This window comes from Varroa jacobsoni, unplaced genomic scaffold (genome assembly GCF_002532875.2).
Source record: "Varroa jacobsoni isolate VJ856 unplaced genomic scaffold, vjacob_1.0 scaffold_1108, whole genome shotgun sequence".
In the NCBI taxonomy this organism is placed as follows: Eukaryota; Metazoa; Arthropoda; class Arachnida; order Mesostigmata; family Varroidae; genus Varroa; species Varroa jacobsoni.
Window position 1 is genome coordinate 153,777 of NW_019214010.1, and position 11,677 is coordinate 165,453.

The 11,677-nt window shown below is 38.3% G+C and overlaps 1 long non-coding RNA gene across 1 annotated transcript; it reads right to left on the reverse strand.

The window, feature by feature from the left end:
* Nucleotides 1–6: 6 nt before the first annotated feature.
* On the reverse strand, nt 7–1,997 carry LOC111266686 (uncharacterized). Its single transcript, XR_002684211.2, has 3 exons — nt 1,605–1,997; nt 829–1,104; nt 7–254 (listed from the first exon to the last, which is right to left on the reverse strand). It is a non-coding gene; the product is annotated as an uncharacterized LOC111266686 (long non-coding RNA).
* Between the last annotated feature and the right edge of the window lie 9,680 nt (nt 1,998–11,677).

The following is an 11,677-nucleotide window of genomic DNA, read 5'->3' on the forward strand; positions in this document are numbered from 1 at the left end:
AAAAAAAAAAAAAAAAAAAAAAGATGTTTCCTATTTGTTCACACGTAACGCGATCCATCGGGCACATATATGTAATAGGCCTAGGAAACAAGTTGTCTATTGTTGCTAACAATCGCTCTGCACTTCGCTTCCGATTGTTTTGCTCAAAATTCGACAAGTCACTAGTGTGTATACACGTACCGAAGCATGATAGGTCAGTTGCAGGATGACACTAGTTGAAGTAGCTAACGGAAGTGGCGAATGATCTGTAAATACTATGGATATAAGAACGACGGTGTTTATTATTAGTGATCAGTGTGGCAGAATGAGAGAAGAGAGAAAGCTCAGAAGAAACAGGGAGTGATGCTAATTAGTTAAATCATTCATTCATAATAACATTAACACAGTAAGGCCTAACAGTTGCCCCGTTCTGTTGGCGTATTGAGTGCATTTAATAAACTGTTCAAGCTAATTGCAACTCTAACAATGGTTGTATTTTTCTTTGCAGCATAAGTATTTATATCTTGTATGCAAATATTTATAGATGTATTTCATAGAGGACTAGCTTATCGCGAATGAGAACTTCTCGTTGGCATGTAAAATAATCGCTTCTTTTCGCTGCAGTAAGCTGAATTTTATCTACTGTTCAATAATACAAATAGAATGAGAATTTAGCCTCTTCAGTCTCTGGTTTTGCTATGTTGAAAATGTCAGTTATATCTAAATTTAGTCCAAGCTACAGGGTACAGAATTCTTTTTGAGGCTAAGGATGCAAATATAATAAATTAAAATTAATAGGTGACTCTAAATAAAATAAGCATGTGAAACATTATATCACATTGACAGTACCGTGTCAGATTATGGCCTCACACCAGTAAACTTCATTACGCCAGCGGATGCACTTGCATAATATAACTCATGTGTACGGTCAAGAGCAAAATCTAAAGTTTGGTAGGACTAGTCCAGAAAAGACTAACGATACTTGCAGCAGACGCCAGTGTAGAAGGCTCAGTGACCGAGAAGTTGCTCATGGCCCCCTGGGGCCTTTAAAGCAGAATGCAAACATCCGGGTGATGCATTAACGCTCGCGAAATGTCCGCGGTCACGGCCGCTGAGATAATCCGGCTAATAATATGAGACGTAAATAGGGTAACGGCTAGTTGGATTTGCCTCGCAGGCAGGACCTGTTAAGGGTTAGTGGGACTAAACCCCCAGCTCTTATTATCATAGGCCATTAATAGTGCGTATTAGCTTCCATAAACGATGCATTTTCATCTGAAAGGGTTAGGCGTATTTCATTGCATGTGAAACCTAGGCCTGTATATACAGTGTCTAAAATACTTGCGCGACACCCTGTTGATATAATGGGTCAAATTCGTTACTTACGGTATATAAAATTTTTTTTTAGTCTACATAGCATTGAACAAAATGGGCGTTGAATGTAGTATTCAGGTATACAGTAATTTGTACACATATCCCATACATCTTGTCTGTGGGTTTTATAAGCAAGCTTTCACTTTGCTGGCCAAATAAATCTATGAATAGACAAGAGTTTTTTTTTATGTTAATGCTGTACGATTGATCGACTGGGTACAAAACAATTCGTTTCCTGAAAAAACACTTACACTTTTGACGGCAAACGATTGATGAGTGCGATTCAATTTCGATGCGATGCATTATTAGATGTAAACTGTTTTAGATACAATAAACCGTACTAAATTCAGGTGTTAGGTTAAGGATAACACGCGTAATGATAATTTTTTAAAAGAAGCGGCGCTGATCATCTAAGAAATGATTATAATAAGCCGTTAGGATTCGGTAAAAACAATTTCAATTAAAAACTACAGCTCCACATTCGTCGAACGAAAGTTCTGCTTCTACTTTTGCTACCGCTAATAAATCAAGCCCGGGACGTCTCCGATTGGCTGACTTGATTGAGTCCTGCTAAGAACGCCACACTTTAACTCGTTATCCAGCGAATGCAGCTGGAATTAAAACTGGACTGTTCAAACGATCGAATGAGCAATCGATCAGCGGAAACAAATATGGTCGAGGTGTAGAGGGAACGGCGGAATCAGTAAGGAGACAAAGCCATATCCACGTGAAGCAGATTGGCGCTGATGACGCGTATCAACATGGATGACTCAAGTACTACAGTGACATTGCTTGTGAACTATTTCAGCTTTCGTCATGACGATCTATACATATATATGGCTCGAGATTAAACTTCAATATAAAAGCTTGTTTCAAGTACTTGAAAAAGGAAGTTAGGAAGGAAAATAGGTGAAGACTAAGATTCCCTAGCATCGATATATATAGCACATAAAATATAGCGATACTGCTTATGCTACTACGAGCACAAATTCTGACTATAAAAAAAAAACAGGCTCTGCAATAGTTACGCATTTGCTCGGTGGTAGAGTACAACTGGGTATTGTGCTGATGCTAGAAACTTGACAAATCGGTAAGCCTTGAAAATCATAAAGCAACTTTTTTAGAAGAAAGAAAGACGTTATTATTCAACCTCGATGACTCACAGAGACCTCTATATACAGGCATGTCTTTAAGCAAGTTAATCTTAAAATGCATGAGATAGATCATAGGTGGCAATACATGCTTTATTGAACTTTAACCCTTCTATACAGTCATTTGAAAAAAATGTATAATGACATATATTTTTAAGAGACTACAATAAAGCTTTAAAATGGTCCTAGGGCATTAGCGTCAGTGATGATTAATTTATGTAATCTTGGACCCAAAACCGTTTCCCGTTTCTGCTTATGCCAGCGCTCAGTTACTGGGTTAAAATGATCCGTGAGACTCCACAGCCATCTCCAACCCCCGTGCTTGCCCCCTCGTAGCTCGGTTGAGTTTTCTAAAGTATTGAAACAGGCATTTTATTTGCAATAATTTTTTCTCCTTTCGGCCATTATGACGCTAATTGCGACCGCGAACATCTCACCAAGACTATACTTGTGTCGAGCTTTTATGTGAACATATGAGACTAAAATATGTATCCGGGGGATACGTGTGAGGCACTTTTCTTATGTTCTCATTTAGCCTTAAAATGGTGAATATAGACATATGCATGGTATTAATACGCAAAAAAAACAAGGGCACCTTTTAGTTGTAAATGGTATGCAATGTAACAGGACTTGAAGTTGGAATTCAAGCATATCGCACAGATCAGTCAGATTTAGGAGTTCTTATATGACAAAATAGTGTATTCGTCAAGCAGACTTTCGATTTAGCCACATGGACCAATGAGGGGCTCAACACTCACAAAGGCTTGAAAACAAATAATTATAAAACTAAGATTCAAATTCGCGTATCAGGCTTTGGTTGTTGTAGCTTTTATCTTTAGTCAAAGAGCACTTGGTCTTAACAAACCAAAGATCTTTACAACACAACCATGTCAGACTATTTTTTATTAAAAATCATCTTACTGCTTTCTTTAGACTATTGGCAGTAGAATTTTCAGTACTCAATTTCTATCGCTTTCTACTAACTCCAAGGAGGCTCAGCCTGAGCCTATACATATAGCTTGTCTATAGGCAAAATGATACAAATTGAGATTCTATATTCCCCGATACGAATACTCACAAGAAGGTTACACGGGCAATTTCTCATTTCTCCATCTCTCATCGCTAGTATCACATTCCATTGAGCAGGTTTTTAGTAATAAAGGCATGATCTGGACATGTTTGGACCATTTACTTGGGCTTTCGCTGCATCTGCTCTCACTTTGGTTTTCGAACTAGCTTTTTTGTATCATTTTCGTTTATTGAGGCTTCCCCCTTGCATTTCTCTCACATGATGTTCGAACGGTTTCTGAGCGCTCACCTTCTTGTTGTTGCGCCTCAACCCCATCAGCTAACCGAATCGGGAATCCCTTAGGCAAAACGAAGGCAAGTGGTTGGAAGCCTGAAAAGTGAAAATGGGCCTTTGCTGCGTATTACTTAGAGCAGCCGGCTTCCGCTCCACTATCTTCGGGCAAGCTTGAAAGTTTAAAAAAATCGGGTTTTTACCACACTCAAAATTCCTACGCTCGGATATCAATATCTAAACTACTTCTCATATAATTTACATGTTAATCCTTTGTTATTTTTTGTAAAAGTTACGATAATCTAGGGTTGCTGACTGTAATTGATTAGGTTTAGCGCTCGAAAATCGCAAAAATGCTAGTCGTAAAAAATAGTAAAAAATGCTAGTATATTTCATAATATTCATTTCCAAGATTTATCGTTAATATTACAGCTGATCAATTTTGTGTTATTTTTGAAGTGACATTGTGTTCTTTCGGTACTTTAGATAATTTGTGAAATTTGTAACGACCAGCAAGCGCACTTTAGGATATCACGTAGTCTCGCGAAACCTTGTTTATTAGTTATTACGATTACTGAAAAACAAGCCTCACAATGTGGATCTTCGGTCCTGATAAATAGAACGATCCACAGATAAAGCCTCATTTATTCGGTTAACAAATATTTTTTATATAGTATATAATATACTAACTAGCATTCCTAGCGGACACGACTTCCAGGTTAACCTGTTTTTTTTTCTGGGAGGGGGAGAGTAGTTACCGAGGTAGGGTTAACCAAGCTTAACATATTATTTACGGCATGGCAACGCCGTTTCGAAGTAGCTTAAAGCAATTAGGGATCCTGAAAAAATGATTAAAATCAAAAATATGTTAACAAATCCTATATATATAGATAGGACACTGCACCCAAATTAGATCAAACCTTGGTAGTCTATGTAATATAACGGGCGCACATTCATCTTCTACTTCTAGTGTAAGACGGAAACCAGTTCTCTCTACAAAAAAAACAACAAACTCAGTTATCGGAAAGACTAGTACGCGGTTTCGAAGCTTGAGTAAATATTAGCCATCATCGAATCTTACGGCGCTAAACGAACCCTCATTAAGATTATAAGCTTCTTTTTTTGCTCGAAATCGACGGTTGACGTTATCACGAGTTTCCATGCGGCTTCAGAAAATCCAAGCAAGATGTTAATGAGATAAAGCGAAAAATCCTCAGTAGAAACTAGATTTTCAAAGATTCATCAAAGGGGCTTAAGAAGCCGTTTTTGATACACCTTTTTTCTATAGAAATTACAGCCGTTTTAAGAAAGGCAGCGTCAATTGCTAATTGGGTTCCTAAGTTCCAATGGTTAGACTTTTTGCACCTTTTTAAACCTTTTGACCGTTTTGACTCCTTGTATTTTGAGACCTTTGGCCTGCTATTGGCACACAATTTAATTCCGTTAGAAGCTTTTATACGTGGCGCATTTAGGCAACACTTTAGCTAGTTCAGAACTACCAATATTGCTTCACGTCAGGCCTTTATTGAGAAATTGTACGCAATGCCCCTATTAGGCAGAAAAGGAGGAGTGTTCTGAAAACGACTAATTAATGGTTTAGCTCCCAAATCGAAACTGTAATTGCGGTGGATGGTAGGTATATTAAGGCAATTAAAGAAAAAGGAAAAAGAAACTATTAGAAGCGACACTTCTAATACATACAAAAAAAATTCTTAAGTATCCATGTTTATTTAGATACAAAATTAGAGACAATGCATAAAAGCCCCACATTACATCGGCAAACTTGCTATCTTGGGAGAGACACGAAGCATCTCTGTAGAATCTCCTTTTGTCATGCAAGTGCTTTTGGGACGACGACGACGACGACGACTGGTGGGCCACGTGCTCACCATTATTATTCAATCTTCTTGCCGTCGTTCCATTTGGCCTGTTCGGTACGGATACGTCTGCCGTTCTTGTTCAGAACAGCCTCACCTCTGTTTCACAGATCGATGTTGCCCCTCGCTGACCAACAAAGAATTCATACGGAAGGTAAACTCAATCGTAATGAGTTACCGTCGACCAGGGCTTTTTGTAGCATCCTGCTTTCCTTTAGAGCTTCTTCAATCTAAAACCTGACACCGATCTAAATCAGAATTTAGAGATGGAAAACCTACTATATGACACTTCATAAATGAAAGTCAATATATGTTTTCTTTTTTCTAAATTTCAATTAAGAGGAGTAAAGTGCACATACTCTTATCTTGCTATGAGTAAATTATTGATTTGATATCGGATAAGTGCTAATAGAATTGGTGATACGCTAATTGTGACAATACACAATAATATATGTATCCACCAAGATGTCTGTACTTCTGTAAGCCCTTGTTGGGTTGATCTTTGTTGCCTTGTAAAGCACGCCTGCGCGTCGCATCGGCGAGCTTACTTACTGTCATAAGAAGACATCAATTTATTTACTTATTTATATTAGCTGTTCATATCTGCTCGTTTACTTCAAACGTGCATGAAGCGAGCAACGTGTGAAATTAACACGATTTTAACTTTATCCAGGCTTCAATAAATGATAAAATATTTCTTAACACACGTATGAGAAACACAGATAGTTTCTGATGCAACACGTATAAACATGAGTACACTTATTCGCAAAAAGCATTTTATTGCTAAATGATCGTTTCACAATTCCTGCGCTTGTTGTTGATTTCAAATATGTTCGGTTTGAGTGATTACCCAACCATTACAATTCTTCCTCCTATAATTCTTACTTATTCTATTGTAATGTTTGTACTTGTTGCCACGAGAAATATAGAGGTAATCTGTTTAAGCTGGGGGCGTAAGACACATTTTGATCATTTAGCCATAGGACAGGAAATGAATTTCATTATCCCCTTTTGTCCTTCTTTCTGCTTAGTTACTTCGAATTTCTGCTATTTAGCTTTGAACTCGTCAAATCCTTGAAGAAATATTACACAACCGTATTAGGGTACTTGTAGGCAATTTCTCACCATAAAGCACGAATGTTTAACTATTAAAGTTCCCATTTAATACCTAATGATTCATTTCCTTTCGATAAGTTCGATGGAAAAGCGAAACGTAGGTAGATTAGGCAAATTGAATGCATCAAACTCGTTGACATGATACACATATCTGTCGAAAAGCGACAAGTTAATTCAACAAAAGTAAAAGGATATTTACAATACATAGAGTACAAAAAAAAAAAAAAGACGTTTAATTCACTTGTTTAAATGTAAAAAAAAAGTTGTTACAAAAACTCCTATTGCACAGAATAAATGATTACTGGAATACACACAATGTTATAAATTCAAGAATTTAAAACCTGAAAACTTAATCGGTAATTAGATCTGCTTGCATACACAATTATTCCATAACACGACGAGATGAATGCAAAATATATTCTAGAACCACCTAGTATATCTGTCTAAAAACTAAGTAAAAGAAAGGAACGAACCAAATTGAGCTAGCTTTTTTTGAAACGCCGGCTATTGAAGAACAACAACGACGACGACGACGACAACCCATCCTTAATGAAGCAATTCATGGAAGGCTTGAAGTACTCGAATGAGTACTCTTTAGTGGAAAAAATTGTGACATCTGAGATTTCAGCTACCGATTCGAAATAATTTTTATACGAGGCGACATAGTGAGCGCAGCTGAAAGCAGGGTAGTCCATCCCTTTACAGTCCACTTTCAGCTACTTACTCTGATATCTTCGTATTGTCATGAATTCGGACATAGCGAACACTTTGTGTGACTATTACGATAGCGAATCATGTATGAAACAATTGACGGGATGCTGGGAGCAGGAGAAAAAATTAGTCCAAAGATTTAATATTGCCTTGAAACAAAAAAGTCTGACGGGACCGCGACCCAAGCTATAAAATAAGTTGTCAATGGTCCCATTCGAAGCTACATGCGGGTGCGCCACAAAGTCTATAAGTGATGTTTTGTTATGAGGGGCACACTGTTACATTGCCGTTATCAACTCCTTGATGTTCATGAGTGTAATCACTAGCACTATGCGTAATGCGTGAATGTCGACATGGAAATGGAGGACGCGAAAAGGGAGACAATTCAAACTTGCAGAAGTGCCACAATTAAAATTCGAAATAGATGGCTTAGCTATGCCCGCCTATGATCCATAAAATAGTTAGTTGTCGTAAACAATTTTGCAAAACGTCGTCGCCAGCTTCTCTATGAACCTGAACCCGAGTGGAAAAAGACGGGGACTCCTGTACTGGCTGTGTGTAGTAGGGACGAGAACGGGTCACCATTTATACATATCTTCATTAAAATATAAACGCTACAAGAAAACCTAAAGCGATAGTGCCACCGTATTTTTAATAGCAGTACAAAAAGATGAACAGGCCAATGTCTCCTTATTTACTTTACTTTCTTCCGACCTAAGTAATAATCCGCAGTCACATCAACTAGGAAAAGACAAAGGAACATCAAGGATAGTTAGGAGCGAAAAGTTAGTTATGCCGGGGGTTCTTAACGCGAGAAATGTTGCCTTGGACATTTCGGTCGAACTTGGACGAATTCTGTATTGAGAAGCATTAAACAGCTTGCACATCAGCTTGCCACAATAGGAAAAAGGAATTCGGGAGTAAAAGGGCTGATTTTCACTATCACTCTTTGCACTTAGAGAATAATAAAAAGACCGAATTCAAGAGCACGCTTGTCCCTACCGACCGTTGTTGTTCCTGTTCGTAGAAATATACAGGAAGTAAGTAGAATGTAGAGAAGAGAATTGGACAAAGAGCGTGACAGAAAGGACAAAGCAGGCGGGCGGAAGGGAAAATGCAAAGAGACAAAATGAGCATACGTATATAACATACAGCGGAAGACCAGCGGGCAGGCGTCCGTCATTGTCGCTTCTGCTGCTCTTGTCTGCCAACACATCAAAGAAAGTGAACACAGGCACCAAGGGCTCTCCTGCAACCGCGTGCGGCAAGCTCGAACAAATCGAAATGAATGCGCCGGCACTAGTCACGCTACACACGAGTATAGTTCTATAGGTGCAACACCCTCATGACCACACATTCGAATGTGTACCTCGACATAGAGACGGCCATTCATTGCCTCAAGCCAAACAATGTGTACCGGCTTTCATTACGAATCTGACTTAGAACATCCTGCAGCACTAACGACAGAAAACACTCAGAGTCTCTAAACAGAGTGCGCTTCCTCGGCGCAACAAGGCAGATTGTTACTCCTTTGGAACGGCGCCCCTTGTTTCTATCCGGACCCCAGCAGACTTCGGCCACTCCGCGTCCAACAAGTAGATAGTAGTAGTCTTCAGTTTTGCAAACGATGTTCCAACCAACCGTCTGCTGCTACTGTCTGTTGATTGCGTATTTAGGGTTTGTCGGCTGGCTGAGGGTCACTCATTCAATCGGTTGGTAGTTTGTCGCCCTTAGGTTGATGTACCACGAAGTACAAAGTAGGTAATAATAGAAATAAAGGCCCTTGGCCAGAACCGGCTCGACTAAATTTTATCAATGACCACGTTATTTTTACAAATACTCGGTTAGGCTATGCTCTAGAAACTTTAACTAGCCCTACAATATAATATTCTGTTTCAGCCACTTGTCAATGTAATAGCATTTTAAATCTACTATGAATATATACGTACTTTATCGAAAAAGCTCTGTACAGTTGTACAAAACAAGACTTTTTCAGGTATGATACACGCGATAGCTTCTATAAAAAAGGGTAGTTCGCGTATCGTTTTGTTATGGATTTTATTTCTTCAACCATTGGTTTTTCTCGATCTTTATAAGCATCTACAGGAGCAAAACGATCTAGAAGAAACTCATATGATATTTTGCCTTTAGCGTGCCGTGCAATTTTTGCAGTATAATCCTGTTTTTAAGGCGAAAATAAGTGCAAAGTTGCAATTGGTCTCAGAACAACTGAAAAAAGGTCGTACTAAAACTTCAATGAATTTACTGCCAATTGAGTTGAAATTTTTAGCGACCCTTGTCGACGTGCTGCACGTAAACGATGCAGCTTAAAACCGAGTGCAAAATTCTTGGAACCTTTAGATCGACCGTTATGCGCGTTTACGAAGTGAGCCTGCGTGGGAGAACGCATAATGAATGCAACTAGTTTTTACAGGTTGAGACAAAGAGGCCGTTCTCTCCGAAAAATGGTATGTTAAAAAGTATTGTTAAGTGTTAGAATAACGAGTAACGATATTTGTCCGTCTATCAATCTATGAATATATGTAAACTACTTGAACAAGGATTACCAAGGACAAAAAACCTTTGGAAACTTTGTGACGAGTTGCCTGAATCTTAACGAAGGCTATCCAATAGAAACCGGGTTTTCCCATATTGTATTGAGGTGTTGAAGGCCATGTACAGAAACGAGTCTATAGACATTTATGTTGCAGGTTCACAAATTGAACAGTGCATATTTCGCCGAAAGCAAGAAGTGATACTTAAGCCCTCTTGCAACCTATTGCGAAGTAAGCAATTTCGTTTTTGCTGAATTTTCGTGTACATAGTCGGCTGTGTTCTCTGTATCATCAGGGTAGCACAGGGTTTAACATTAAGTTAAAACGTTTCGTTAAAATTATCTTGAAATTTATCCTTTCTACAATAGTTCCAACGGCGTATTATTATATGCAGACACTTTCAGTTTGAAAGTTTCGTACTTTGTGAGGAGCTTTCGTTTATACTGAGGTCCTTTTTTAGACAGTCGTGAAGACAACAGAATTTGCGATACGAATCTTGTTCATCTTATATCGGTGACGGTGGCCAAAAAGGACAGGCGTATGGAGACGCGCTTTTCAACCATTGTCATTTTCGGCATACAATGTAAGTTTCTACAAAGTATAAAGGACAAAAGATACCTACATTGATAAATGATCGTGACCAAAAGGTCATTAGCAATTCCTTATTTCAAACCTATGCACTTATATATACTAGATCTATTCCGATCGAGGGTTGACTTTATTTTCGATACTAGTTAATAGCCAAAATAACTAACTGCACAACTTTAATTCTGAACTATTTTACGTGTAACTTAGAATTTTCACAATCGTCAAGATTTATTTACTTTTCGATAAAATGTTGCAAAATGAATACTTTCGTGACATCTGCAACTCTAACTCTAATGCTACTGGAAACGTAATTTTTTACTACGAAGTACTTTCTATCCAGTTTGCCTCAAATCCGTTGTATATTCAGCGTTCTTGTATGCCTAAGGCTGTAGAATGCCTACACATCAAACGAAGACATTGTTGTGACTGAACGAAAGTACAGATTCGGCGTTCTTTCGATAGAACATTTTTAGGCCCATTGGAAGGCTTTGGACGAACGTTCTGCGCTGTTAGATGGCGTTGGTCAACTGACTTGGCGTGAATATTATAATTAAGTAAAATAAATATGGCATCTTTATGCAGTAAACGCTAATTGCATTACTGCAAAAAATCACGATGCGCTGCAGTGTTTTATATATATCCTAATTAAGTTAGTTGTGTCTACAAATGTCTAAAGGTAAACGCTTGTGTAACCTAAGCGCCAAGCTTTAGGCGTCTTTGCGTGGAGTCTGCTGCTAGCTACGCAAAAAGCTCTTGGCTTATACTGTCGAACATGGTGCCAATCGGTGAGAATTAGCTTCTCTGTTATTACATTAAGACCTGTGCTAGGTAACGGACCCTTCTGTCTCTCTCAATGAGTAAAAGTGACATTTTATTTAACTTAATAATTAACATAAGAATCAGAAACATTTATTTTAAGGTAAGTGGGTTAACAGGGATGCTCCGATTGGACGAGAATTAATTAAGCTTTCCGCCTATTAAAGTTATTATGTCTTAGCTACTTGCGTGTGAACGATCTGCAGAGAT